Source organism: Neodiprion fabricii, chromosome 6 (assembly GCF_021155785.1).
Source record: "Neodiprion fabricii isolate iyNeoFabr1 chromosome 6, iyNeoFabr1.1, whole genome shotgun sequence".
NCBI lineage: Eukaryota > Metazoa > Arthropoda > Insecta > Hymenoptera > Diprionidae > Neodiprion > Neodiprion fabricii.
Genome location: NC_060244.1, coordinates 10,448,819 through 10,476,400, shown reverse-complemented (window position 1 = coordinate 10,476,400; position 27,582 = coordinate 10,448,819). Strand labels below are relative to the sequence as shown.

At 43.7% G+C, this 27,582-nt stretch overlaps 1 long non-coding RNA gene across 1 annotated transcript in view; it reads right to left on the bottom strand.

Moving 5' to 3' along the window:
* Positions 1–348: 348 nt before the first annotated feature.
* Positions 349–27,582, bottom strand: part of LOC124185420 — a 67,793-nt gene continuing 40,559 nt past the window's right edge. Inside the window, exon 4 of the long non-coding RNA XR_006871389.1 lies at positions 349–426. This is a non-coding gene — a long non-coding RNA (uncharacterized LOC124185420). The remainder of the gene's footprint in view (positions 427–27,582) is intronic.

Sequence of the window (27,582 nt, the reverse complement as noted above, 5' to 3'; positions counted from 1 at the left end):
CTTAAGGACTGAGTTTTGCCGGTGAATTTATCTCGGGCGATCCGGCGTCTTTTTCTCCGTTCCCTTGGCCTGCAAGAAGGGAGGAAGAAACACCATCGTCGTGAAATAATTCCATTTTCTTCCGCGAGTACAATTTTGCTTTCAATTTATTTTACCTCTTTCGTCCCCTTTTTCCTTCTTTGCCCCGTTACAGTGCGATCTTCAGTCCCTCCTCCTCCTCCTCCTCCTCCTCCTCCTCCACCTCCACCTCCCCCCTCCTCACCCTCCTTCTCCCTCCAGCCTCCCCGCCTCATCGCGGCTGCTGCCGCCTTCCTTACTCGCTCCATAGGCCCCATGCCCCACCCTTTACCATCCCAGCACCGTTGCTTCGACCGTTGTAATTATTAAACATTGCGAGAGCCAGCGGCAGTAAGAAGCGTTTTATAACTGCATAAAACGTGAATGTAATTTGTAATATAGAAAATTTTTCCACCCAAAGTTTAGAATGAATATTCACAATTTGTATCGCGGCTTTGTACGTATGAAATATTCTTGTTTATTCCGTGATCGCTTTAATATTTGCTCAATTTCTCAACTCTCGACGAGATCAGGAACAGGTTTTATTACAACGCGCTGATTAATGGCTCGTACCGAAGGAATGGGGGGGGGGGGGGGGATAAAAAACAAAAATAAACAACAGCGGGCACGCCTACAAGGAGGTAGAACGGAACGGGATTGAAACGAATTGTTCTCCCCTGGGTTTCCGTTTAATTTTTCGTAGCGGGCAACTTCTTTCGCGGATCGGCGACGCCGAGAACCCCTTTCGAATCCCGTTGACGTCAATTAATGACAAAGTTGGCCCGGTAAGGGCGCAAGTGCTGCATCGCGGGGCTAAAACTGCGTGATCTTCATTTGTTTCGTGCCCCGGAGCAAGAATTTCAGGATCATCTCAATCTGGATTTTAATAATTCTGGAAGCGACGCGCGGATGGAAGAATTCACCTAGGGGTTGGGGTGGATGAGAGGGTCCTAAATTATTTCGGGGTGAAAATTTTCAGCCCGCGGGCCTCCTCCGGAATTAAGGAATGCCCGTGTATACCTATACATCCTCGATCAAGTCCAAAACAGATAGAAAAAGTTTTCCAACTCCTCGCGCAAGGTCGAGATCGACTCCTTGATTCAACAATAAAGTGCCTGCGAAAAAATTATCCTTTCTTAACCAAGACCATAGTTTGATTTACAAATTCCGCCGTCACACCTGAGCCGCGCAATCAAGACAAAGATGAACCGAAGCACAAAGATCGAGTGCAGGACTCCGGGCGCTTTCCCGGTGTGACTAATCGAGCGAGGGTAGAAAAAAAGAAATGAGGGGATAGGGGTGCATAAAAAGAGAGCCACTGTTACCCGCTTCTTTTTTTTTTTTTATCCGCGTCCAGCGCCGGCGCCGCCTGGCGAGAAAAGGGCGAGACTTTTGAACCCCGCGAGGGCAGCTGGAATTCTCATCGAGCGCCATCTGCGAGAGGGTGAATAAAGCCCGTAGTCGGGTAGAAAATCGATGCCGCGTTGCGCCTAACAAGGCCGACCCTGCAGCATCTGCAGTGAATTGTTACCGTCGAAAAGAAATCCGTCCGGCAAATTCGTATCAGCAATTCCTTAGACGCGATCAGAGGCACGGCGAATGATGTGCGTGATCGAATGACGCCGATCATACGTACAATACCGTAACGTCGTTACGCGGCTTATACATAATGCACGAAGCACGTCGATCACACCGTCAATTGCATGTAATTATCGCGAAATATGCATTGTGTGAACGCGAAGAGGAAAGGGCGGGTCGAAATACCGGATTTGCAGGATAGCATTCCGGAGGAAAGAGAGGAATAAAGTCGATGCCCGAGGAACAAAAACACTCCGACACATTCTCATTTGAGACAGAAATAAAGAAAAGGTACGGGCTCTGCGAAATCGCAATAGTAAATTCGTCGATGTCTTGCCATTTTTTTTACTTCTTCGTCGAATGAAAATTTATCGGAGTGTTTTTGTCCAGGATCGCGTATAGAACGTGGCCGTTAAGCCCCTTTTCTCGTTTGAGATACGCGGACTTTGATGTCGGAGTTGTATTCGTCAACATCGAAATCGACGAGGACGCCCCCTTAATATATCTCTCGGTAGCGTAAAATAGGCGGTCGAATGGCCAAAGACAAAGTCCCAAAGTCGAACGTACGTATAAAAAACTCATTTTGCCCCCGAGCTGTAAATCACCATGACAAACATCGCGAGGCTTGCGGTCCGGGGACAATGAGCCTTCTCCTGCTCAATGAAACAATGTTCTCATTTTTTCAATGCGGTCGATATGCAGCGTGCTACTGTAATAAGTCAATCACTAATTGGACACCCGGCGTGACGCTGAAGGCATATTACGACCGCGTGATTGTGCTGCGGCGAACGGCTGTACAGACGACGAAAATTTAAGTACCGACGCGACGTAGTGCTCGATTACAGAACACATTCGATTGAGATTCGTTGATCGGGGGGAGACGATGATACTGGAAAAACGAAACGAAACCACGGGTGCAGCTGCCGGAGTTGCAGGGAAGTGGAACGTCAACGTACGATTAGCCACTGTGTTTGGTGTGCCCGTCAAAAGCTCGTTGGCGGAACGGAAAACGGGGAGAAAATAGGGAAAATAAAGAGAAGCTCGTTAAGGTGAAAAATAAAGATAACAGTTATCGCGAGTGCAGAAGAGGCAGCATGAGGGAAATGCAAATTACAGGATTAAGCTCGCGTCACACGTCGACGGCATTGCGTTTATCTTCGGCGATCTAAAAGACTGGCTCTTGCTCGTTCTCTTTCCACTTAGGTCGCCGTTAAACTTTTCGCTTCTGCTTTACGAGCGGCTTGCCCGATAATTATTTTTATCTCGTAATACGCGTCCGACTTTAACGAGCACTAAAAACGAAATTCTTACATTGTATTTCGCGATGCCGAAGACCATAAAATACGGGAAACGGGTAGCATCTAATATTCACTTTACTAGCATCCTTTGTATAGGCAAAGAAAATCGGAATTCTAACGCCGCGGGGATCGAAGTATAACACGGTGAAATACGTTGGTTTAACGAATATTAAATTGCCCGACAATATCTAGCAATAAAATGTGAAAATATGAGAACATTTCAGAGCTGATGAGATCAAAATTAACTTCTGTACTTTGTGTTTACCTGTCAAGTTGTCTCGGACGACAAAACAATTACAGCACAGGGTGGTTAGAAATAACACTTTTTTTTGTCGCAAATGTTAGTGTTTTAATGAAAAAACATCCTCTCGGAACAGATAGCTTTTTTATTGTTATTTTCGATTTGTTCAAACATTTGGAAAATTTCACTTTTTCGTTTAAAGTCAAAATAGTTGGCATCATTAGAACACACCGATTTTACCGCAAAAGAAGAAATCAGTCAATTTCAAATGACTGTAACGTGCGTTCTAATAATGATAACAATGCTTAACTATAGAGGTTTGAAAATCTTGAAGAATAAGCTTGAAGTATGTAATATGCATGATCTCAAGAAATATTGAATATTTTACGAGTCTTTTGACTTGTAACAAATAGAATAAATTCTCCATGTTACATAAATGAGAAATAAGAATGAAACGAGTGATCTATTAGATTTGAGCTAGAAGAGCTCATCGTTCGGGAGGATCTTTCTTCCGTCAAACACTCACGTTTCAGGAGGTAAGAAAAAAAAAAACTTTTCAACCACCCTGATGTACGGATGTATATAGGTATATATATATGGGACATTCCACGTCAAATTTGTAATCCATGTACCTCACCCCCATTGATTATGATAATTTTTAGTATGATGTTAAAACCAACCCGAGAACTCTCGGAATTTTTTTCCAGAGTGAAATCTTTCAGATTTAAAAAAATAACGTTTGCGGAATTGGTTATACATTTTCTTTAAATTTCACTGGTAGCTAAAAAACTCTAAAAAAAAATTCCGAGACTCTTTTGGGTCGGTTGTGACAGCATAATAAAAAATTAGCAAAATCGATGGGGATGAGGTACATGGGTTGCAAATTTGACATCGAATGTCCCGTATACGTACCCGTTTACTGGTTCGGGAGAATATAATTTTAAGCTAGAGTGATTGTATTAAGTACGAAATTGAAAATCGATACATTATTCAACATTCGAAACTACCTTGAATTTCAAAGCATCATTATGACTTATTTGCCATTATGCATATCCCGCTACGCATTAAATTAATTACAATGGACGGGTATATACGTATATAAATATATGCATATAATGTCCAAGATGAATGTAATTATAGTATCGGTGTACAATAACACAAGTAAACAATGGACAAAGGAACGGTTAATTGTTTCAGAATAAATCCTCCGTAAATAGGTAAGCTCGGGAATCCTGAAACCTCGATTCAAATTAACCGTCAATCCTGTCAGCGATGGCGAGCGAGGAACGCTGCTATCCGCGTGTATAAAACAATTAACTGCAGACGGCAATTGTAGCTTCGTTCTTTGAAGGAAAAACTGGCCGCGCTTCGTATATCTACAGATTAAATTACACAACTATCGCGTAACTCGCGGTTATAATTTCCATTCCAAAATTACATAATACGAGTGATGCGAATCGTCGATCACTTATTATCGCTAATTCGAGGATTAGAGAAAGGATGTAAATTTCTTCCACACCTCCTTCCCGGCCCCCGTTATCTCGATCATAATTAAGCTTATGGCTTCCTGACGCATTCACCGCGGGTAATTTTCCTTCGGTAATATTACAATTACTGCTTCCGGAAGCGGTAATGTTTCGGTTCCCCGTCTGTTCAACCTGGCCGCCCTCCAGCTTCGGAAGGATCCGCCTCGCCCCTCGTAGTTCGGCGGGCCCTTCCGACTGGGCTGGGCCCAGATTAATTAAGGGTTGGGCCTAGTTGCCGAGGGCCCATTTGAGGCGGCGCCTTCTTCAGATAATTTCGTGCAGATAAAACCTAAAGCCGGTATTACACTTCGGGGTTAAATACTTGGTGCAGTTTCACCTGAAATATTTACCTGCCGAAAAAGAGCTCAGCTGCTAATGAAAAACGATGGCGTGTGTATCAGTGTAATTATAAAACGCAGCGAAAAGTAGACTGTAAGAGAATTATTGAAAATTCCCTCGCGAGGTGATCCAGAGATTTATAGAAGTCACGAGTAGACACGTTTTTGCGTCTTATTTATTTATGTATGGATGATTTACTAACTTCTGTGAGATCTTATAACGGTGTTGACGGTTGAAAGTGCGAACAAACTTGGTTGAACTTTTGGAATGCTACCCTCAGGAAATCAATCATCCCGCGTGACTGAAGAAAATCATTTTCGATGAAAATGTTAAATGACTTTTTTTTATTCTGGTGAAAAAGTTTACCGCGAAAGGTAGATAGAGCAAGCGGAGAAATTTACTAAAAGAAAAATTTAATCACCGTTGTAAACTGCAAACAGTGTTCTACAGTCAAATGAAACTCTATTCGATTATCCACCCCAAGAAATAAACTATCTATTTGCGGAATAGAACAGACCTTGAGGAAAAGTTTTTATTTGTGATAAACGTAAGAAAGAAAACTACGTCAGCACGAAAAGTCAAACACCTTCAGCTTTGTGTAATCGTACCTAATAATTAGCTTCTAAAAAATGACAGATCGTTTGGATTATTCTACGATAAAAGTTTGCTTCCACGGGACAATAATTTCCCTGGTGTTTGAAATCACGAATTTTGCAAAACTAGGGTTAAGGAATTCGTTTCCGTTCAAATTCCTCTCGGTAGCTTACAAACCGTGAATCGACTTCACCTCGGCTTTGACACGTAAAGACAACGGTTTACGTACGATAAGGTGGGAAACAAGTGTCCGTACAAGAATTGCGAGAGCGAGGCTTCGCGTACCTAGATTGCACCTGCCCGTTCTATTACGCTACAAGTTCGTCTGGTACGGGTAACCCGACCTCAATCCTTCTCGCGATGGAAGCGTCCCTATTATAAGTTGCGAACAAACTTTACTTATACACCGAGAGGCATCCGCATGCGCCGTCGGTGTGGGTGCTAGTTCGTCTCCTTCCACGCCCTATCGGCATTCCCCCCCTAAACCCCCCTTTTTCCATCCCCTCTCAACACCCTCAACCACCACAATCTCCGTCTGCACCTACGCCACCACATATACTCCTCATACAAGTCTATGCAGGATGCAGCCACTAAGTAACTCCGAAACGTGTTACAAGTTTAAATTGGAAATTCATACGAGATGCGGAAACTTTGGCAAAAGAATGGAGGGAAAATTTGTTTTTCACTTTTTCTTTTTCTTTCTTTTTTTCGAAAAAAAAAAAACAAAAAAACAACTAAACCGGGCACCGCGTGTACGCACTTCTCTTCCACGAAGTTCACCGCACGTAGATTTTCGTAGAAGGAAAAATAAATCCAACCGTTAGATATAATGCTCGATTGTTCGAATGAAAAAACTGGACATTCGTTGGTTTTTTTTTTTTTTTTCTCGCATTTTATTCGAGACCGATCCATCCGGCTTGACCAGTGTCCAGTCTCGGGGGAACAGGACTGGGGTTGAAGAGAATCAAGGGCAGCCGAGGGAGAACTTCACTTATACCGGGTGGTCCAAAGTGATTTATCAAAACAGCTCCTCGCGTCCGACCAAAAACGTGAGGAAAGAAGGTATGTTTTTTATTATTTTCAAATGACCGAGGAGCGTCTTCAAGTTTACGAAAATATTATTCCGCCGTTACACTTGGGAAATTGAAGTTAAACACGTTTTGCGTGATCGGACAAAGAGGTGCAGAATTCTTTCCTTCTCCTGTTGTCTGGACTGGGAATCATGCACGTTATAATTCGTCCCTTCGGCGAGTGAGTGACCAGTGGTCATTCAGAGTTCCAAGAGTGGACAGAGGGGTGCCGGCAACGCCTTGGGGCTCGTATACCTCGCACAATGCCGGGAACTCTTTTATTTTCATTGTGCGATGAAATCTTATACACGTCGCCTAATGAAACGTTAAGTAATTGCTTATTAAAGGCCAACTGACCACATCGAACATTGTGACTGCAGGCTGCAGGCGCGGACGCGTTTTGGAGCTTTCGGAGTTTCTGAGCTTTTTATTTCTCGTCCTCCCGGTTCCGAGAGCGAATGCATATTTAGGCGGTGAAAAATAAAGCAATTCAAAACATTCGGAAAAGACGAGCAAAAGTCGAGGCTACACGGGTATGCGGGTTATACGAATGGTCGCGGGGTATAATAAATTCTTTATGCGAGGGACGTTTGAATCAAAAAGTAAATTTCACCTTTTGAACGAACGAATTTGTATGGAGACAGTCGGTCCCCGCATCTGCTGCCGCAAAGAGAACCAGCAACATTGTCCTGTCCGAAATATTTGAAAACTGGTCTAACTGGACGCCGCGGTACAATGCACGTTCTGCGGCAAGCGTTCGCAGGATCGGCGAACCTATCGTTACAAAATTTGAATTCGCTCGCAGGCTTAAGTTCAGATGAATAAAACGGCGATTCTCAAAGAACGTCGAAATTGCGGTACAAGTGCCTCGGCCATAATATACAATATGATTTTTGATCTATTTGTTAGATTTGCTTACACATTACGATTGTATTTTTTATAACATCGGTCAAAAAAAATTTTTGATCTGGGATTCCAGATGTCAAATTTTCATTTCTTCCAGATAACTGATAAAAGAAAAAATAATTTTATTAGATAAAGTTTGCTGTTGTAGAAATCAGAACGATATTTTGGATTTTAAGAAAAATGACCTATTTTTTCAAACATTTATTGTAAATAACAATCGTACAAACTTTAGTTTCGCGTTTAAATCACTTTCATTCTAAAAATAATAATTAATCACAGCTAAACAGAAATAAATTCTATGTTTTTTTTGTTTGGGTGTATATTTGAATAAATAAATTTTGTTTCTGTATATCGAATGATAACCAAAATCTTCATATATTACTTATAAAGTTTGCTTTTGTATTTTTTACGCTGATAAATAAGTCTCGAAGTTTTTCGTCATCGCCACCAACCAAGAACTTCACGTCTTATCTATCAACGTAAAAAAGACAAAAGTAAACTTTATAATTAAAAAATGAATGATTTGGTTATCATTCGATGCATAGAATCAAAATTTATTTATTTAAATATAAACTCGACGGGAAATTATTTTTTTTGTCAAACCGTGTAATCGGGCAATGGCAATGCGTAAGGTTTCAGCGTCTTAGCTCCTACAGAAATATTTCCCACAGTGATCGTCAGCGCGTCGAAGAAAAAGGGTCAGCGCGTCGTCGACTGACCTAGAACAGGTTTGATTTCAAATTCAGGAGTCGAAGTGACCCTTCGGTGCGATTGTCCATCTCTCCTCAGGACTCTGTCTTGTCCATAAACTGGTTTTCTTTCCCACATCGGAGTTCCGGTCATTCTTGTTACTCGCAGGGGTTGATTTGCCGTGGGGGGATACGAGGGGTGGGATGGACACCCAGCTACGGACTTTGGACTCGAAGTGGTCAGTCGGAGAATTTAGTTTGCGCTTGTTGGGTCAATCTAGTCTGTTTCCAATCATATGTAAGTGTCACTGCAGTGGAATCTTACAAACTGCGTCAAGCAGGTAAGAATGCGATAACGATTGAATAATGATAATTCGTCGATTCATAAGATAAGTTTTTTCTCAAATTCGCATGTCTGATAAATATTCGCGTCCTTTTATAAATATTTGTGTAACTGAACTAAGCGATCGCAACAAGTTTAATTAAAAACCGTTGATGGCATAGATAAGAATAATTTCGTTTCTTGCAGTACAAATAAAATGTGTTAAAAAAAAAGTTATAGAAACTTTATACTGTGAACAATTTTTGTGTACATCATTATCGAGCGTAGAGGTGAGGATGGAAGTGGCGACAAGTTCTTAAAAAATGAAAAATACTTGCGAATTGCGATGCGAAAGTCTGGTGAGTAACGATTGATTCGCGAGGTGAAACGCGGATGCACCCACGCCCGTGTAGTCAAGTATAGTTTGTTAGGTTTTATAGAATTTCTCTCCCCTGTGAGGAGCTACTTGAGGGCGGAGTCCCGGCAACGCGGCCATGTTGCCACCCCCGTCTTACCGCCCCCACCACGATCTCCCCCCGAGCCTTAGTAAAATAAGGGATGTAAAACGCGCAGGGAGAAATGGTGTTTGAAACTTCAATGGTGCGTCGCAAAGTCGGATGATGTGAAATGCAGGGCCATTCTTACCCGAAACGCGTTCGAACGACGTAGACACCCACAAACACGCACACGCATGTACGTGACACGCGCATGCAATGTGTATTGCACATGTATCGGGCATGTAACGTTTTGAATATTAAGATGCGCGCGGTTGTTGGGATTAACAAATTACGATTGAACGTATAAGGTGTATTATATGCACACAGGTACACACGCTTTACGACAACTGCAAGCCTCCGCCAAGGGATGAATTTTGATTAGTATCGGGAAAAGGATATCCCCATAAAAAACTCCGTAAATGTTCTATACGCGCACTTCGTGACCGGGGTATCGGTTGGGTTCGAAAGCTCGTAAAAATATCCAAGATAAAGAGAGACAGAGCGGTGAAAAAAATGATTAAAATTTATCCAATTCTTCTTCGCTCTTCAGATTTTCCCCTATTTTTACTAGTATGGAATTTCCGAACGTGCAATATATCGCGAATTTGCGGTGTGCGCTCTCAGTGACAACGAGTTACGAGATCATTGTTGCAGACGAGCTTCGGTCCGCCTAATTCTCACAATACACACAGAGACAGGATATATACGCGACGTATGTACATACACATATATACACACACACCCATGACACATAGGTACGCTCATTGACACGACGAAATAATTCCAAAGTTCCAGCAAGGTTCCACGAATCGTCTTTCGACGTGCGAAACGCGCCTACCTTGGTACATCATGCCGAGCTAGGTGATAATATTTCTCTCTCTCCTCTCCCCTTCCTCTCTCTTCTCTTCTTCTTCTTCATACTCGGCAGGAGTTGCTCGTGGCGTTCGCAAGTCTGCAGGAGTGAATGCGCCTTAATTTCCTTTGAGCCGTTTGCTTCGGAGCAGCCTCCTCCCCCCCCCCCCCCTCCCCCACCCACCCACTACCCCAGCTTCTTCCTCCCGCAAAACCCCCGCGACCCCCTCATTTTCCTAACCCCCCCCCCTCCACTCTTCCTCCCTCCCTCCCTCGTCACCCACCGCCGGCCCTGCTTCGTCCTCTGAGCTCGCTCTCTCAACCTTATTCTGTAATTTCGTTTACAAATGAAAGGTCCTGGAGCGTCGACTTTGTGCTCATCGCGTCTGCTCAGGCTGTACGTACGTAGGCACGTGTGTGTGTCTGACTGTGTACACACGAAACCGTATCTGTATGCGCAGGGTATGAGTTGTACGTACGTCTTACCTTCGAATTGATTTCACGATAGGACTTCTTACCACGCCTCTGATGTCTGTTCCATAGTCTGTATGCCGAGGGTCGTACGTAGTCCGGTACCTAATTGTTCATTCGTATTATAAGGAATTACTCCGTACAGGGTACTTTATGATCGAATTGATCGAAGCTCGCATCATTTTTTTAACGTTGAATCGACAGAGTGTTTATTTTTTCGCAAAAGACCATTCTTCGGCAAAGTTATACGTAAATTGATACAACGAAGGGATGACGACCACTCGGTTTCACATTTACCACGCTTAATGTGTTGGCAGCGGATCAAAACGTCACACGTGACACAATTTTATAGCGTTGTTGAAAAGCAGAACGTTACGAGGAAAGAAAAAATCGCAGAAATTGTTTCGTCTTCGGGAGTTGCGTATAAGCATATGAAAAATTATTTCTGCATGGCAGCAATATTCATCAGGGGTTTAATACAAAGTTTATTTTGGGTAGATTTTACCTCCCGACAGTGGACACGGAGAGGTTTGTCAAACATAACAGAACGTCGACGTTGACTGTACCGATCCCTTGAGACGTTGCGATGGGGTTGTTACAGCTTATATTTGCATCGCCTTGCGCTACCAATAATAATCCGCAATAATTTTGGCGCTAAAATATTTCGTCAAAATTTCAGACAGCTACGCATTCGTCACGATATTCATCGGGCGATTAATCATCGAGATGATCGCGCGTTCACGCGCGGTGTTACGTCGTGGAAATCCGGCAACAGGCCTCTAACTTACTATCCTCTGAACCTTATACAGCCGCCCGTTTCGGGCGGTATTTTAATTTGCACGGAATTTTGGCCGCCGTCCAAACGGCCACCGAGATTTCTTAATACGCCAGCCACGAATACTTAGCGTCACATTCATCCCTGCAGTGTGCACGGGTTATAAACATGTGTGTACGAGTAAATGTGTATACATAACGGATTCTGCGGCTCAGACTGTGCAAACAAACGAGAAGAACCGAACAGCTTGGCTCATCTCGCCGTTCAATAACTGCGTAGCTTTCGACATTTTTCAACTTTAAACTATCGTATTACGCAACGATCGGGATCGAATGATTTCAACGAATTGTGCGAATGAGATTGGAGAAAAAATGACGAGTTCCGATCAAATCCGGGAGAACTTCTCCCCGTAAATGTTAGGGAAAATTGCCGGGCGATTGAAAGTTCGGTGCATGGTAAAAGTTTGACGGAAGCTCGACGCGTCGAGAGCGATGATCGTGCAAAGTTGAATTTCAGTTTTGGCCAATCGTCGTCGCCGTGGAAATAAATCGAGCCATCAAGCAGTCACGTCCCAAAGTTGGGGCCCCGAACCCCCGCACATCGCAGCCGCGATCCTTTGTCTTCAACTTTAGGCTGGTGTTTCGCGATTATAATTTAACGACGACGCCGGTAACGAAGCGAAGTTGGCCCCAGAAATCAATGCAGAGACAAAAGCTAGCGACTCCGGTTGAGAGTCGGGTGTTCGGCGGGCGACAGGATGGGGCGGAAAACTGAGGCCGCCGGGAGGGGGGAGGAAAAGGATGTGGGGGAGGGAAAGTCGGAGGAGAGTGTTTTGAGCGGTGGGAATATAAGAGAGGGTATCTAGCGGGGCTCTCGGTGTGAGAGAAAATACGAGGGCGTAAGAGGATGTCGTAAGTATTTTGAGTGCGCGCGCGGGGTGAAACTGTACACCTACCCTAGGCCTACGGCCTATGCATTACACGATATTGTTTCACCGTGTGACGGGGCGTCGTTCGAAGAAAGGTATCTGCGGAAAATCACCTTCGTGGAATTTACAACGTGTCATTCGAATTCCGTCGCTTTAATTAAAATGAAAGTTGTTACAGCCGACGAAGATAGAAACGGAAGAGAAAAAACACGGGAAAGAAATACAAGTAAACACCGATATTTGCCAGCGTCAAATGATCCTGAAATAATTCCAACTTTCTTACACCACAGCGCAAAATAATCGATTAAATTTTGTTTTGTTCGTTTAGTACGAAGACACGTGCCTTTTCGGCAAAGCAATGCGCAAACTCTTTGCTTTTCCGGCAAGGAAACGAGGAGCATATTTTGTCCTGGAAGCTCGGTTGATTGCCTCCAGCCTTGCTTTACTCAGACTTAAGAGTTAAGACCGTATACTTAAACCCCGGTATTTCCAGTTTCTCCCCGCGGTGTTCCAGCAAGTACGTTCTATCTTTCCACACGTAGATTTCGCCGGCAGGTTCTTCTTGAGCCCGGAGCTAGCTCGCGAGGAGGAGTCGCTCCCCTTCGGAGAAACAGAACTGGTAGGATGAGGACCGAGGAGGAGAGATGCCTTAAATAAATGAAACTTCAGGAACGGTGCGCAAGAACAGGCGGCACCAGCATATAAATTCTCTCGCTTCGTAATTTCAAACTCAAACAGCACCGAGGCTCTCGCACTCCGTTTCCACCCCCTCGGGCGGTAAGGTGCACGTGGGAGTTGCCGGGGGGGGGGGGGGGGGGGGCAGCGCTAGGGAAGAGGCGAGGAAAGGAAAGCCTGAGGGGGGGGGGGGGGGGGAGGGGAGGAGGAGGAGGAGGAGGAGGAGGGTTGCTGAGATTTTAGTAGGGACAGGGATGGCAATAATTATAATAGCGGCGCCCCTGCGACTCAGACCAGGCCTACAAATTTTCTTAACCAAATATGAACCCCACGTGTCATGAATTTTCACCCCTGCTTCATCCTTTGAGACGCCGTGGCGTTTCTTCTCGAAAAAATTTCGGGCAAGCCGTGATCGAGGGTGGTGAATAAAGAAAAATATGTTTTCCCATAGCAAGAGCGTGCAAGAATTTTATACGTGGGACAGGATCTGTTTTTTAAGAAATAAACGGTTTGTAAATGTATAAACGACCGAAGCACGGGATCGTTGGGCGGGGGCAGTTTTTGAGCAATCGAGAAGGAAAAACGCTGGCCGTAGGTATACGATAAGACAGGAGAGCGCGAGAACTGCGTTCAGCATGGTTCCCGGGGGAGGCTGAATGTGTGCGGGTATTCCTGGTACTGTTTTGCTATTTGCGAAGCACGTATCTTTCTCCGTCGCTCGGTAAGCTCAGCCAATGAAAGCTCCGGCGAGCTTTTACCGCGTTCTTACACGACGCGGCACGAGAGTCAGGGTGGGGCTGCCACGGCGGCGTTCTTATTGTTTCAACCCCTAGCCCACCCCGGCAGCGACTCCAGCCGCCCCTCGAGCGAGACTCTGTGCTTAGAATTTTAATGGACCAGCTTAGAAATTGTTGGTGGAATTAGATTTTAGAACGAGATTAGGGATGTAGAGTGTCGCGGGATGCTGCTCGAAATTACTCGCGGGGCTCAAATTCATCTTACCTTATAGAAATAATTGTCTCATGTGGGCTTAAGGCGAGAAGACTAAGGCCGTACCCACCAGTGAATTTCTTTCCATGTTTCAGAGAAAGATGGACGTGAACGGGGCGTCGAAAGAGAGCCTAGAAAGAGACGACGGAGTGACCGATGAATACGAGCAACTGTCGAAATCCTGCAGGTTTACATGCCTACTGCCTTTGACAAGCAATCATCGTGCACGACACTTCGTTGGATGGGTCTTGTGCATCGAATGAAGGCCGAACAGCTGTGACCAGGTTTCGATTACGAGGTGGCGTGGGTCCTGGGCCCGTTTATTTGGGCCCCGATGGATTAAGGGCCCCTGTGTGAGGCTGAAATTTCGTCTTCTGCAACGCGGCAGCACAAGCAAAATGTGGAGGCAAGCCTGGAGGGTGCCAACCTGGCCTCTCTTCTCTTCTCTGCAGTGTGTGGCGCCTCGTTGTTCCCTTGGCCTAGCTGCATGAGAATCGAGTTTCGCCGGTAGACACAGAGAGAGGGAGAGAGAGAGAGAGAGAGAGAGAGAGAGAGAGAGAGAGAGATGAGGGATGGAACGAGAGAGAGTAACGCTGTTATTGCCAATAATAGCATGGGTGCCGTGGTGTGTACGCTCGTCGCGGTGCTCGGTAAATAGAAAATTTAGAGGACGAAGGTGCAACAACGACGAGAAAAGGTAATCAGGCGCTCATCAACCCCTATACTATCCTCCTCGAACTTCCATCAAGACGCGTTGACTCGATGTTATAGGAGTTTGAAATTGACCGTGTCCTACAGGTTCAAGGAACTGCCTAGGATCGCATCGGGCTCTTCAGTATCCGATATAGTAGCTGGAAGGAATCCTAGCAATATGACAAAGTACATCTTTCCCAGCATATTCACGAGTAGTTGGAGGTGAACTTTTTAAAGACCAAACTAGGCTGTTGACGATCATGAAGCTCCAAAATTAATGCATTAACTGAGTCGTTCCAATAATGCAATTGCTTGGTCATTAGATAACATGTCGAGAAAACGAAGTTGGAGAGAATCAGCAGAAAAAAAAATTCCAGAATGGCTAAACCACACCCGACTTCAAGGATTAATAAGACTTATCGTTAGCAAAATATGTGGCAGGCGAATTCGTCAAGTTTCTATCAACGTTCTCGAGTCGCGGGTAATTTTTGTATGAAATGGTCGGATGTGAAAAGTTTACGGTGGCTAATTAACGAACTTATATTCTTGCGAAGCGCGAGAGAGCTTTTTCTGAAATTCTGCTAAATTGGATGTGAAGATTGTAAAGAATCCTAGGAAAAAGGTAGAGAGATAAGGGCGGGATTTTTGGTTAGTCTTATTCGTTCCGTATCGTTTTTTCTCATTCGGAATTTGGCGCGTTATCGCGGGAGCGTACAAAGCTAGCCGAGACTTCAATTTAGGAAACAAAAGCTTGAGCTACCCCCGAATCACCAGTTATTCAGCGAGCGAGGCATTCTCCGTAGTTTGAAAGCACCTAATCCAAGTTGAAGTAAATCGAATGAACTCTAGAATTAAATACAACCCTCTCTGTATTCTAGGCGCGAGGCAACGCGACTCGAGGTTCCTTGTATTTAATTACCAACTCTAAGTCTCCAACCGGGAACGAGAAGGCCTCCTCGCCTCCTCCAATGCGCGAGGGACCAAGATGATGTTATAGGTGAGGTGCAGGGCGTCTCAAATTAACCGACCCCGTTACCAGGAAAAGGAGACCTCGACAACGAGCCCTTAAACAACTGTTTTATATTCCGCCACCGTATTCCACCACCACCTCCTCCTCCTCCTCCTACTTCTCGTCACCCTTCGCCTACCGATCGATCAAAATTTCCGCCTTTACTCCAACAATCTCCTCCTCTCTTTGATCCCACGAGTTCAATCATACATCCCATCGTTCTACCAACGCATTAACATCACTCAACACGGTTCCTCCTACGCACGCATACATTATATACTTTACGAAACATCAAATTACATTTCCATATCAGTGAATTCATACCCACATCATTTGTCTGCGGTGAAGGGTATTTTTTCTCGTCGTCTCATTGAAAAATGCAGAAAACATCGCGGTCTCTTCTGTTTTGGTTTTTGCTCAAGTTGAGCTATTAACACGCCAAGTTCGGGTATTTCAAGCAAAAAACAATCGGTCTTTTTCATTTTCATACAAAGTGACGAGGATTGGAGAGAGCGGATTTTTGTCGAGTACGTGGCAACCGGCTTCGAGAAAATTAGATATTCAGCAGATGACATCAAAGACCGTTCTCCCAGCCTCAGAGGCCTAGGCGCCAAAGAAGGTTTTCCCCTTCATCCGGTAAATCCCACCCGAGCCGTATTTACGCCCCGACCCCCCTTTATCCCGCCACCGCCCCGCAGAACCGTCGCACACGTTCGCGCAAATATCACCTTTCATATTCCTTCGAAGGAGCAGAAAATCGTTACCGGGCCTTTTGCGCGCGCGCTAGTGAAATACCTAGCCTTGTCCTTGTCCCACTTATCGCACTCGTATCTGCTCCTCGCCGGGGTGGGTTGAGGTTGGGGGTGTGTAAGTAAGTAAAGTCTCTCAACCGGCTCCCCCACCTCAGGCTACCCTTCCTCCCTTCCTCCTTTTCTGCCTAGCGCCCGCCTGCCCTTCCTCATCTAGACCCAACCGCCGCCACCCCCAGACCCCCACAGCGCCAAAGATGGCGGAAAACTAAACACCAGCCAAGAGGGGATTTTGACCCGTACCGAAGCGTGCATCTCGCGCCTTATCCCTCTGCAGAGACTTTCATAATCGTTAACGAATCGCGATTGTCACTCCGTTTTCAACTTTCTTTCTTTTTTTTTTTTTTTTTACTCTCCATGCTTATTCTGATTCTCACGCATACGTTGCGTGTCGACACGTTATGCCCGCGATTCGACGTTGTGTCTCAAACTTTTCTGCCACATTCAAATTTAATTTATCAACATTTTTTCAACCCTGTAAAATTTCTTCCGGAACATAACTTGTAAACATCGGAATAAGCGGATTCGTTGAAAGAAATTCGTTCCACCAGATATTTCTTCAACGTAATAACGAATTAAAATTATTACAGTTCTGGTTCACACACTCGTTCATCGCAATTTTGCTATTCAATGGTAATGGCATCAGACCAAGCATGTACGACAAAAACAAAAAGAAAAGAAAAATCAAAGGCGTAAAATGCCGATACGATGAAAACTGAACATAACGAAACGAACAACGAACAAAGAATGGGTTCAGAAATGAACAAACCTAGGAAGAAGCCTGCGGGAGATTTTCATGGGCAGATCGTTAAGAACCGTCCCCTGAGTTTCCTGAATAAATTATGTTTAATCTTCATATCAGAAATCCGAGAGGCTGCAGGCAACGGCGCGGCGAGGCGTGCCGAGGGGCTGCATGAAGATGAGGGGCAAGACGGGGGGCCGGGGGTGGGATCGCGGAGGTGGATGTTGGGAAGCAGGAAATTTCTAGAAACTTCAGGTTTAGTAATTAACGTCAGAAATTAACGATGCTCGGTGGCGTCGTGCAAAGCGCCAGAGAAATTAGTCTCGGAAATTCTCGTAAAATTTTGCTTTCCTGGCCTCTTCTCCCGCGCCGTGCCGCGCACCTCGCGAACGGTAACTTTCAGGAAATTTTCATTAAGTCTGACAGTAATGACGTCATCAGTCAGCCAACGTCGCCATCGTTTCGCGCTTGCAAGGCGAGGGAACAAGTGGTGCACGTTTAACCCTTTTATAAGTATGCACCTGCGTGTTATTTCAAACGTCTAAGCGCTGTATTCTTCGTAACGTGCGGGTAAAAGTCGAAGAGGATGCAAATTTTAGCGTCAAAAGTACGGTCGTATGCGAGCGTAGATGTGAACAATTACCTGCTGGTTTAGAGAAACGGTATAGGAAGTTGCAGCATCAAATTTAGAGAAAGGGAAACTCCTGGTTAGAAAATTTATTGAATTTTCCATACAAACTCAAATATCTTGACGCGAAATGTCTGGTAAGTTCTGATAATAAATTCAACGTTAAAGAAACCCTCAGGGCTGAATTTGGCAAGAATATTGGCGTTTGATAGTTTTACACGTTTCTTTGGAAATAACAACTCATCAAAGTTACGTGCGCGTCTCCACGAGATATGCGTAATAATTAGCTTCGTTACAGAGAAAATTGAGGTTCAAAGCAGCTTCGTCTAGATACCTACATTGTTTGTGTAAACTTGAACAAGATAATCTAAGACCGGTAAAGGTGTCACCTTCTCTATTCTGTACATCGGTTTCACCGTTCGACTAGACAAAGTAGCAATTCTGGACTCCGTTTGCGATAATGAGAAGAATACAAGAAGCAAACGAGCTAAGGCAGAAAATTTTCATCACGTTGTGTCATTGAACGATGAAAATGGATACGATGGAGAGATGAGAAAATATCGCTCATGCACGGATTTGATCTAAAAATTAGCAAATTGAATTACGAGTATTGAATTCATCCCCTTACTCAATTGGCTGAATACGTGTAATTATAGCTTTTGGGGAACAATTTTTGAAATGTTCGTATAAATAATAGCACTCCTCGAATAACTCCGTTGAACAGAAACTGCAACCAATATTCGAAGGACACATAAGATGATCGGGATATGCTTTTATATAGAGCAGAGACTCTGCGGACGGTTGTAATTGAGCGAAAAGTAAACCGGGAATTTGTACTTTCCTCGTCCGTCCGATTTATCACACAACATGCATCCCTATTCTTCTTGTCCCCATTTTCCCTTCCCCGTCCAACAGTTATTGATCACCCCGAAATCGATCGACAAAAAATAATAACGGATGTATTCACGGTCTCGACCCCGGGATACATGCGCCTAATTTCTATCGTACATAGATATAAATTATACCTACACATCGGCAGTTTTCGCAAGTAATCCTGGCGTGCATACCTTCGAGCAATTCTCAAACAATTCTATACATCCGAGGAAGAGGGTGATCAAGCGGGAAGGAAGGTGAAATAGACAATACACCTTCTCGCGCTGGGTGGCTTATCTAAGAGTCCGCGGCGTAGCCCCAGGGGGACAGTAATAACCAGGCAGGCGATAGAGGCTAAGAAATGATAACGGGAGTCGCGGAGGCGGCTGCTTGGAGGCGGAGAGCCGGAGCGGGAGCTTGTGAAGCTACCATTTTCAAGTTATATTGTCGCCCGAGCAAACGCGCTATCGCATCGCGGGGTCTTCGGGCGTTACTATCCCTTGGGACTGTCTTCCATTCTCCTATTATGTTGTACAATTGTTATGTCTTCGTTACCGCACTACACACGGTGGTCTATACCTGTATATGTAATATTACACGCTACAGGTACCTACGCGGATACACACTTAACGCTTCCCCGAAAGCCTTTCCTACCCTGATGCCGCCAATCATCGACAGAAATTACCGACTCCTCCGTTTATCGTAAGCGTCTAAAAACCTAAGGTGTTCGGATTGACCTTCGACCTTTTCTACAGGGTTCGTTCTGTAACTCGAGCGTTAACCTTAGTTTTGTTCACCGATTTCGGGCATAGGTATACATTTCTCACTACTTCGACTCGGAATTTCAAGAGCCCAGGTTTTTGAGGTTGAGTTACTACGAACTGACCTCAACATTCGGGAATTGAAATTTTGGCTCCAATATTGAAGACGAAAATTCAAGAAGTTACTTGATTAGATCAAACTTAGTGCCCGGAGGCTTCTGAAGGTTGCTGATTACGACCGAAGGCCGAAATCAACGTTCAGAAATTCAGAATGTCTGAATCTTTGTTCGCCTAACCTCGTTTGATCCGTTATTTTTAGCTGATATATTTCAAGTTAGGCTGCGTAATCAGCGTTCTAAGACGAATTTTCAAATCTCCAGCAATTAAAAATAAGAAAAATGGAAAAATGACCAGCCTTATTGCGTCACAGCTTCTACAATATGCTCGTTGTTTTCACGCTCGTTACCGTGAGTGAGTCGCGGGAAATCTTGACGTATATAAGTATCCGTTTGCGACCCAGAGATCGTTGCAATCGTCCTGCGACGGCGTGGAAAGATGAGGGGAAAAAGATCGACGCCTGAAGGGTAAAAAGATTCGAAAAACATCGCGAATAAGGTTCGGATGCTCGGTTGGGGACCGCGGTGAAACGTACGGTTCACTCAATTTGGCAGAGGGGAGCGAGAGAAGAGGGAAAAAAAGGTGGAAAAAGGCAGGAAACAGCTTAACGGGGTTAAAACCGCCCGCGCGGGTAAAAAAAAGCTAAGCGGTGTTTTATAGACTCGGCGACCACCCCGCCCACTTTTTACACCCTCGTTGGAAATTAGAGGCTTTTTGTGCTAAATATACCCTCTCGACCTCCGCCGCCAGTGAATCTCATTTTCATTTTCACATGATGGGAACACTTTTTTTAACCTTTCTCATTGCCTCGTCCTTGTTTCACCGCGTCACCGTTCTCTTTCGGCATTTTTTTCGTCAACGATCGTTTCTCTTGCAACTGAAACTGTGACGGTCACTACTATTTATGGAATCAACAGTGTTCCCGAGTTTCTTGTTCGACTGTTGTGTCACATCATGAGACAAATTCTTCATTCTTCACGTGACGAAAATGGTACAGCTTTGTTTGCAATTGTTTTCCCCCCTTCTTTACCGATCAGGCAGTTGTAAATTCGAATATTTAAAATTCTGCTTTCGTGTCAAGTGAATCGTTTCGGATACCAGAAATGGGCGGCACGTGACGGAGTGTCTGAACAACTGCCTGAAAAGGACGGTTTTAATCTCGGCATATTTTACCATACAAAATGATACGCGGGGTTTTACTTGGCTTTGAGAATCTTTTCCATGTTAAGTGAAAATAAAACGCTTGAGTGGCCAGGCAAGAGGGTGTGAAACAAGGGAAGCACACTTTCTACATAAATTACCTCGACGCCGGCTGAATGCGAAACATTTGCACGAAATGTCCCAGAGTGTTAAAGAAATTATCTTGTTTAGGATTACCACTGAATTTCCGTCCGACTCAAATAAAAACGTTCGGGCGTATCGCGCGTATTTCAAGAAAAGTGTAGGGTAACGACCGTACAGTTTCGCGTATAAAGTTTTGAAATTTTCTCCCCCTTGATTCGTACGGTTTGCAGTTTAATAGTTTACCGAATTAAACTTAAGTTCATCCCATTCCGTGGCGCTAATCCCATGCATTAAAAGTTGACGTAGTATACGAGAGACCGAGGATGTCCTCTAGGCATTAGATTTCTGAGTTTCCAGGGCGAGTTAGAGGAACACCAGACCTGCATTTCAACTTCAAACAGCGTTAAGACCACACCTGAATATCCGCTGCATGTTGGGTTCTTATGTGAACCGGTGAAAAGTACAAAGAAAAACAAAATTCTAGGCGCGATGGGCTTTTCGTTTCACGTGACAAGATGTCGTGCAAGTACGATAGGAAGTTGTCTCAAGCAGTGGGTTGACAAACCTTGGGGATTGAAGTTTTTATCAAAAGAGGAAGAATCGGTAGCGTCAACAAGGACTGACGTGCGACTATCAGTCTTTGTCTCGAGAGGCTCGAAAAGGAGTCACGATCTCCTTAAGGCTGCGGCAGGATAAAGGTGTCTTGTTTTGCGGAGGATATTAATTTCTCGCGTTATCTGAGGTGGAGCTCGCCATTGTAACCGAATATTCGACTGCAGGGGTAAGAACGAGCCCCTAACATTAATCAACCGAGATCTTTGGGCTCGAAGGCGCCCCTCGGTATGTACCGTTCACGTTTTTCATCTTTAATGATTTCAGCCACTCCTGCCAGAACAGCTTTGCCAAAAGTAACTTTAATTGCACCGAACGTGGGCAGCGGTTATAGTTTGGTTCGAAACAACGCCGAGGCTCTCGATCATCAATCTACCCCCGTTATCGGCAATAAATCCGAAACATCGACAGTCGACGATCCAGCTACTCTCCGTTTATGAAAATTGTGAATTTCTTCGTACCCTGAATCGCGAGGATTACAAGCCGCGCGTGATAGAAAACAAATGGCAATACTTGTTCGGCCTGGGGGACGTTTCGAATAATGACTTGACGCTGGCGAGAATGGGGATGAGCGCCATCTTGCCTTACCTCTACTTATAATTATTGATGTGGCCTGAACTTTATATAAACTCGAAACTCGACTCTCGCGCTATCGCCCACCCCTCCGGGCCCCTGCCTCCTAGAGCTCAACCTACCGGAGGGAGGAAATTGTTGGAGTTTTCAAAGTCTGACGTACAGGATATTATACTAGAAGTCTCGTTGTACGACGGGAGGGCGGCGTGAAGGCTTAGCTGACGAACCTGGAGGCTAGCATGAACGGGGCGTGCAAAAGCGTCAGGGAAACGGATGGAAAGATGATCAGGCCCAGGAGGAGAGGGGAACGCGAATTCGCGTCGCGTGTCGGCTTACATGCTTCGCAATATTTCCACCCCACACCGTTCGAGAGTATTCATCATTACCGTGGAAACTTCTGTTTCCTAAGTTCTACAATTTTCCCAATTTTTATGAGAACAAAATCTATGCTTCGCCGTAATTTTATGGTAAAGTTCGTCCAAGTGTTTTTCGAATCGTGAAGAAACGAAAACAATCCGACATATAACACTGGCCAAAAAGTGAAACCAATTTCTTGCAGGTTTGTCGATCAGAAAAAAAGACATAACAATTGTACTATATCCTAAGTTTGAGATTTCTCTCGAATTCCTCCCTTAACGTCCCGAAATAAAAAATTTCGGGCACTCTCAGAGGATCGAAGACATGCATACATCCAGCTCTGCGAAAAGTCCAGATGCGACAGAAGAAACAAAAAAGTGACGTGGTAAACCGGTGCTTGGTATCCATGACGCAGATACCAAGTGTGCGTTTCATTTTCTCGAGAAAATAGCAAGTTCACAAAGCAAGTTTGATATTCGGATCAAAGCGGTTATTTTGGAGCAAATTTTCCCGGGAACGGTTGAAAGCGAGCTCCCGAGGACGGGCGGAGAATATGAGCAGACTTTGTCTTAACTATCGCATACTTTTACGACCTTGAAATGAGATTTCCACCACCCGCCAAGATAATACAGAGAATATTAGAGGCCAAGAACGTGGCATAGCCTCCTCGCGCTGGATGCTATAGCTATACCGCATATACTATACGGGTAGTATAAGCTTTCCTCGCAAATGAGGTAATATATATACAAAAGCTAATATGAGCAAAAGTTCGCAACTTGGATGAGTCTCCAAGCTCTCTACAGACTAAATATCTGAAGGGATCTCTCTCTCTCTCTCTCTCTCTCGCTCTCTCTCTCTCTCTCTCTCTCTCTCTCTCTCTCTCTCTCTCTCTCTCTCTTGCCGGTAGTAATTGATAATTCCTAATCTCGTAAAGGGTGGACAAGAAGAAGAAGGTATACTAATTAAACAGCAATCTGACGCAAGAGGTAAATACACGAATTAGATAAGCTCTACCTCGAGATATTGAATTCAACTCGGTTCATAATGAAAAAATTTTACCGCATTGAGGCAGTTGTGACAAACGAGTCAAATGCACAATAAATATGAGACGCGTATGAAAGGTTTTGCAGTTCAGCGTCACCGGAAGTGTTGGATATTTCGAAACGACGTAATTGAAATGGAAGATTGTAGGTAAAGGCGAGGCCTCTGTTATAGTGTTTTCAGTAATAAAACGACGTTGTATTTTATCGAACACGTTAACAGCTCCGTAAATCAAGGAGAAACTATTTCAGTTTAGCGCCCTGAGACTGGGGCGTAGCAATTTAAGACGCTACTAGGACTTCGGGGCAAATCGTAATCAATTAGACGCAGAGCAATTACCCCAGAGTTTATGCTATTACTGTGACAAACCAACACTTCGAAGCCAATGAAGCGGAGAAGAGTCTTCTTACCGAACAAGTAAAATGTTGTAGAATAGATGATTCAATGGAAGAATTTTAGAAAATGATCACAGGTTCATTGAACGGCGTCTAAGTTAACCCGGGCGTCGAGAACGAAGTCGAAACTTTGAGACGGTGGATCTCGATCTTCTCGAGACTTTTCACAATCAGCCGAATGGCGCTAATCTAAAGTTAGATTAAACAAACATCAGTTCCTCGGCCCGGCAAGTCTGGCTTCAGAGAAGATGTAGAGAGAATATAATCTCCACTGTTTGAGCAGTGAGCCAACAGTAAGTTTGAACAAACGTAGCTCTCCGCGGATAGAAGGTACCGTAGTAGCAACGACAGAATTCAATCCGCCCGTGAAGTATAATTATTACCGGTCGGTCTAAACATCTTATCATTTGCCCATCCGTAATAGTTAAGGCATGATTCAACTATAGTTGCCATAAATTCCCGCGAGGTGAGTTGCGTAGACACTAGAGCCAAATATTCCCGCAGAACTTGATTCACAGTTTCGGTGTCGGTGACTTTAAAAAATGGTTCCACATCCAAGACCGAAGCCATTCCAGTATGTGGAATATAGAATAATGAGAAGCTAGATCTAGCATAAAGTTTTGAAGCTTTTTTACCGTTGGGTGAAATATGGAATCTTCTTTTTCCTGGAATTGTTCCCGAGGGGTAGGTTGGCTCATGAATATTCATTTCTTGCCGGTTTCTTACAGGAGGGTGGCAAAGGGACGGGATGTGGCGTCGGGTCGGGGTCGGGACCTGGAGTTTCAGGGGCGGAAGGTGGAAGGAAGGGTGTACTTTTGAGCTGGTGCTAGAGACGGGAGTGGGGGATGCTGGATCAATGCTGAAACCACGCCTCCTTCGTCTTACGTGCCTCCCCTTCTTCGGTCTGCGGAAAATTGAAATTTTCGCCTTCGCCTAGGAGTGCCGGAAAGGCGGGCGAAAAATTTGGCGAGAAAAACAAATGGACTCGTTTTTTTCTTTATATATGTGAAAAAATTTGGAAAAAATTTTTTGTCCCCAAAAAACTAGACATTTTTCATTCTATATTATTTCGCCGAAAAATTCCTTACATGTATTATGAAACATATATATTTTTCTCTCGATTGCAAAATGATAAAAATTCCCCGAAATATTTGAAATTTACCATGAAACAGGAGTGACTTTTTCAATTACCTCCACTTCGTCCACTAAAATAAATAAAATGTATAATTGTTGAATAAAAGAACGAACATTATTAATCCCTTTCCTGCTCAAGCCGAATTTTCTTGTTTCTGTTTATCAAATTTGCCTGCGTACATGCATAGGTATATAATTCCACGCTCTGCTCGTTGCGAGGAAGATATTGAGAACAATATGGAAGACTCTCAGCCAACGGTGGGTCTCGTCTCGAATACATCATGCGAAAATGTCTGCTGTTATTTCAGCGTTCCCCATTTGGTACACCTAATTTTCCAGAAGCCTCGCAAACCCAGCTAGCTGTTTCTCATCTCCACCTCAAAAGCCTCGGGCGGTTCTTTCCTTCGACAACGCGGAGTGCTTCTAAGCCCGGCTCTTCTCTCGTACCACTAATTATACATCGAGATGTACTCTGAGTAATAATTACTCAAATTACGTACTGCAGAGTCTTGCAAGCGAAAAAATCCACTCCGATGAGTCCTGTATCCTTGCTTTGATCGTATTGTCTATCAATTTACTCATTCAATGAGCATACGAGTATACAATACCCACAAAATTGAATTACCTTTAACTGCAGCAGTTTCAAGTAAAGACGATTTCATGTTAAATTTACACAGAGAATTTCAACCAAAATCAGAGAAATTTCGACAAAACTTTACACTGAATAATGAAAATATATAGTGAATTAAATGCATGTACTGAACTGAACGTTAACAAATAATTTGTGAAATTTTCACGTGGTCCTATAATAACATGATATGTGATATACAGTTGGATGAAACTTTTAACACAGCTTACAATTATTGTCAGCGATGATAACATTAACGTTGAAGAATTATATCCTAGCAGAGTTGTGTTTTCTTTATAATGATTGAATACAAACTTTCACCGTCAGAAATTTAGAAAATTGATGCAAAACTTGACAGTTGTAATATATATGTAATTTTATAAAAGTATAAAAAATGAATTTTGTTCCTCTTAACGATGTAGTCAATTAACTGTTATTCGTAGACTGGTTATAAAAACTGTTGATCACGAAGGTGGATAAATTCGGTGTTAAATTCAAGAGTAGAATGAACGACCAGCCCGAAGCTGATTAAGAACTTGGTTACAAGGCTTGATTAGGCTATAAAGTGAAATCAATAATTAGCGAAGAATGCCTATCGAGGCAGTATCCACTCGTGCATGGAACCCAAGTTGCCGTTCCACAGGCGCTTATGACCGTGACCAATTTACCCTTCGGCAAAAGCCTTGACGCCTTTTCCAAAGGAATTTTGGAGTGAGCAGGAAATCGCCCGGCACGCGATCTAAGTGCACCATTTGCGGCTGATAGCTGTACTTTGCTCTAAGCGCCAGGATTTACCATTTCCCATCTCAAATCGCCTATATAGCAATTCTAATGACCCGTGAACCGATTCTGCTACCTCATAAATTTTCAAGATTTTACCATCCATGAGCCGCAGTAACGCATCCATTGTACTTCAAAGTACCGTATTAAAGCTTGGCCAAGAAATTTAAACAAAATGAGAAGCTTCATTTTTAACGGTATTTTATAACTTTTTTTTTTTTACTTTCAGTGCTCGATTATCGATTTATACATTCTGGGTAAAATTGTGTAATAGTATACGTTGGTGGTAAATTCATTCGATTGTATGAAAAATGTTTGCTTCGTTTATTTATTGACAGGTAGGTTAGTGAACGTTATTTTTCATATAAAAATGATAAATTGACTACAGTTTAGTTGGAGAATAAAAAGCTGAATAAGTAGCTTATTATTTTGCTTTCAGAAAGTTTATTCTATCTGCCGTACGAAATTTTTTTTACTGACTATTATTATTACTGCACTGTGATACATGAATTTTTTTTTTTTTTTTTTTATCTAGATTACAGATTTTTCAGTTAATATTAAATATTGTCGAAAAATTTTGTCGTGTTCGTCTAGGACTGTTTGCTTCGTTTTAGATTGAATGCGAGTAGTGTAAATAATCGTAATGCGATAAAGTAGAATATGATGATTACACTTTGGGAATAATGAACGGTTCGATTCGATACCTTAGTACGGGATTTCGCCAGAGCGCAGCAGCACCGGCTGCACTATTTTAGCACGGAAATCAACCCTCGGTTCGGTGAATAGTACGGGGTTGTAATCTGGTCTAGAGGAGTTCCGAACCGCGATACCTGCGGAGCGTGTTCCCTGCGCGAAGGGTAAGTGCACGGGTATCGTCAATAAGATATCCTGAAATCCCTACAGCGATATGCCCGCGAAACCTGGGGTAATTAATTTTTCTTCATTTTCTCTTGTCCATTTATTTTCCCCAAACTCTGTTCTCAAATGGTATTTAATTAAAAAGATAAGCTGCAGGAAATTGAAAAAGTTCCCGCCATTAGCCGAGTCCTCATGAGAGGATTAATTAAATGATAACACGATACATATTCGTTCGTGGATTAACGTTCGTGAAGTACAATTCTACGGCGTAATATAAAATTGTAAACTCCGTTCGTACTCGGGCGTAAACTCGATACGTAATCCGACTGTCTTGAAAACCCAGCTCTCAGCTTCAACGAGTCACAATTCGTTTTGATGCTGTACCTATTTTATAAACCTACCTACATCGGAATATTCCACGGTTGACAAGACATTTCTTGATTTCAAATTTTTGCAAAATCCTGGCATAAAATTTGATGA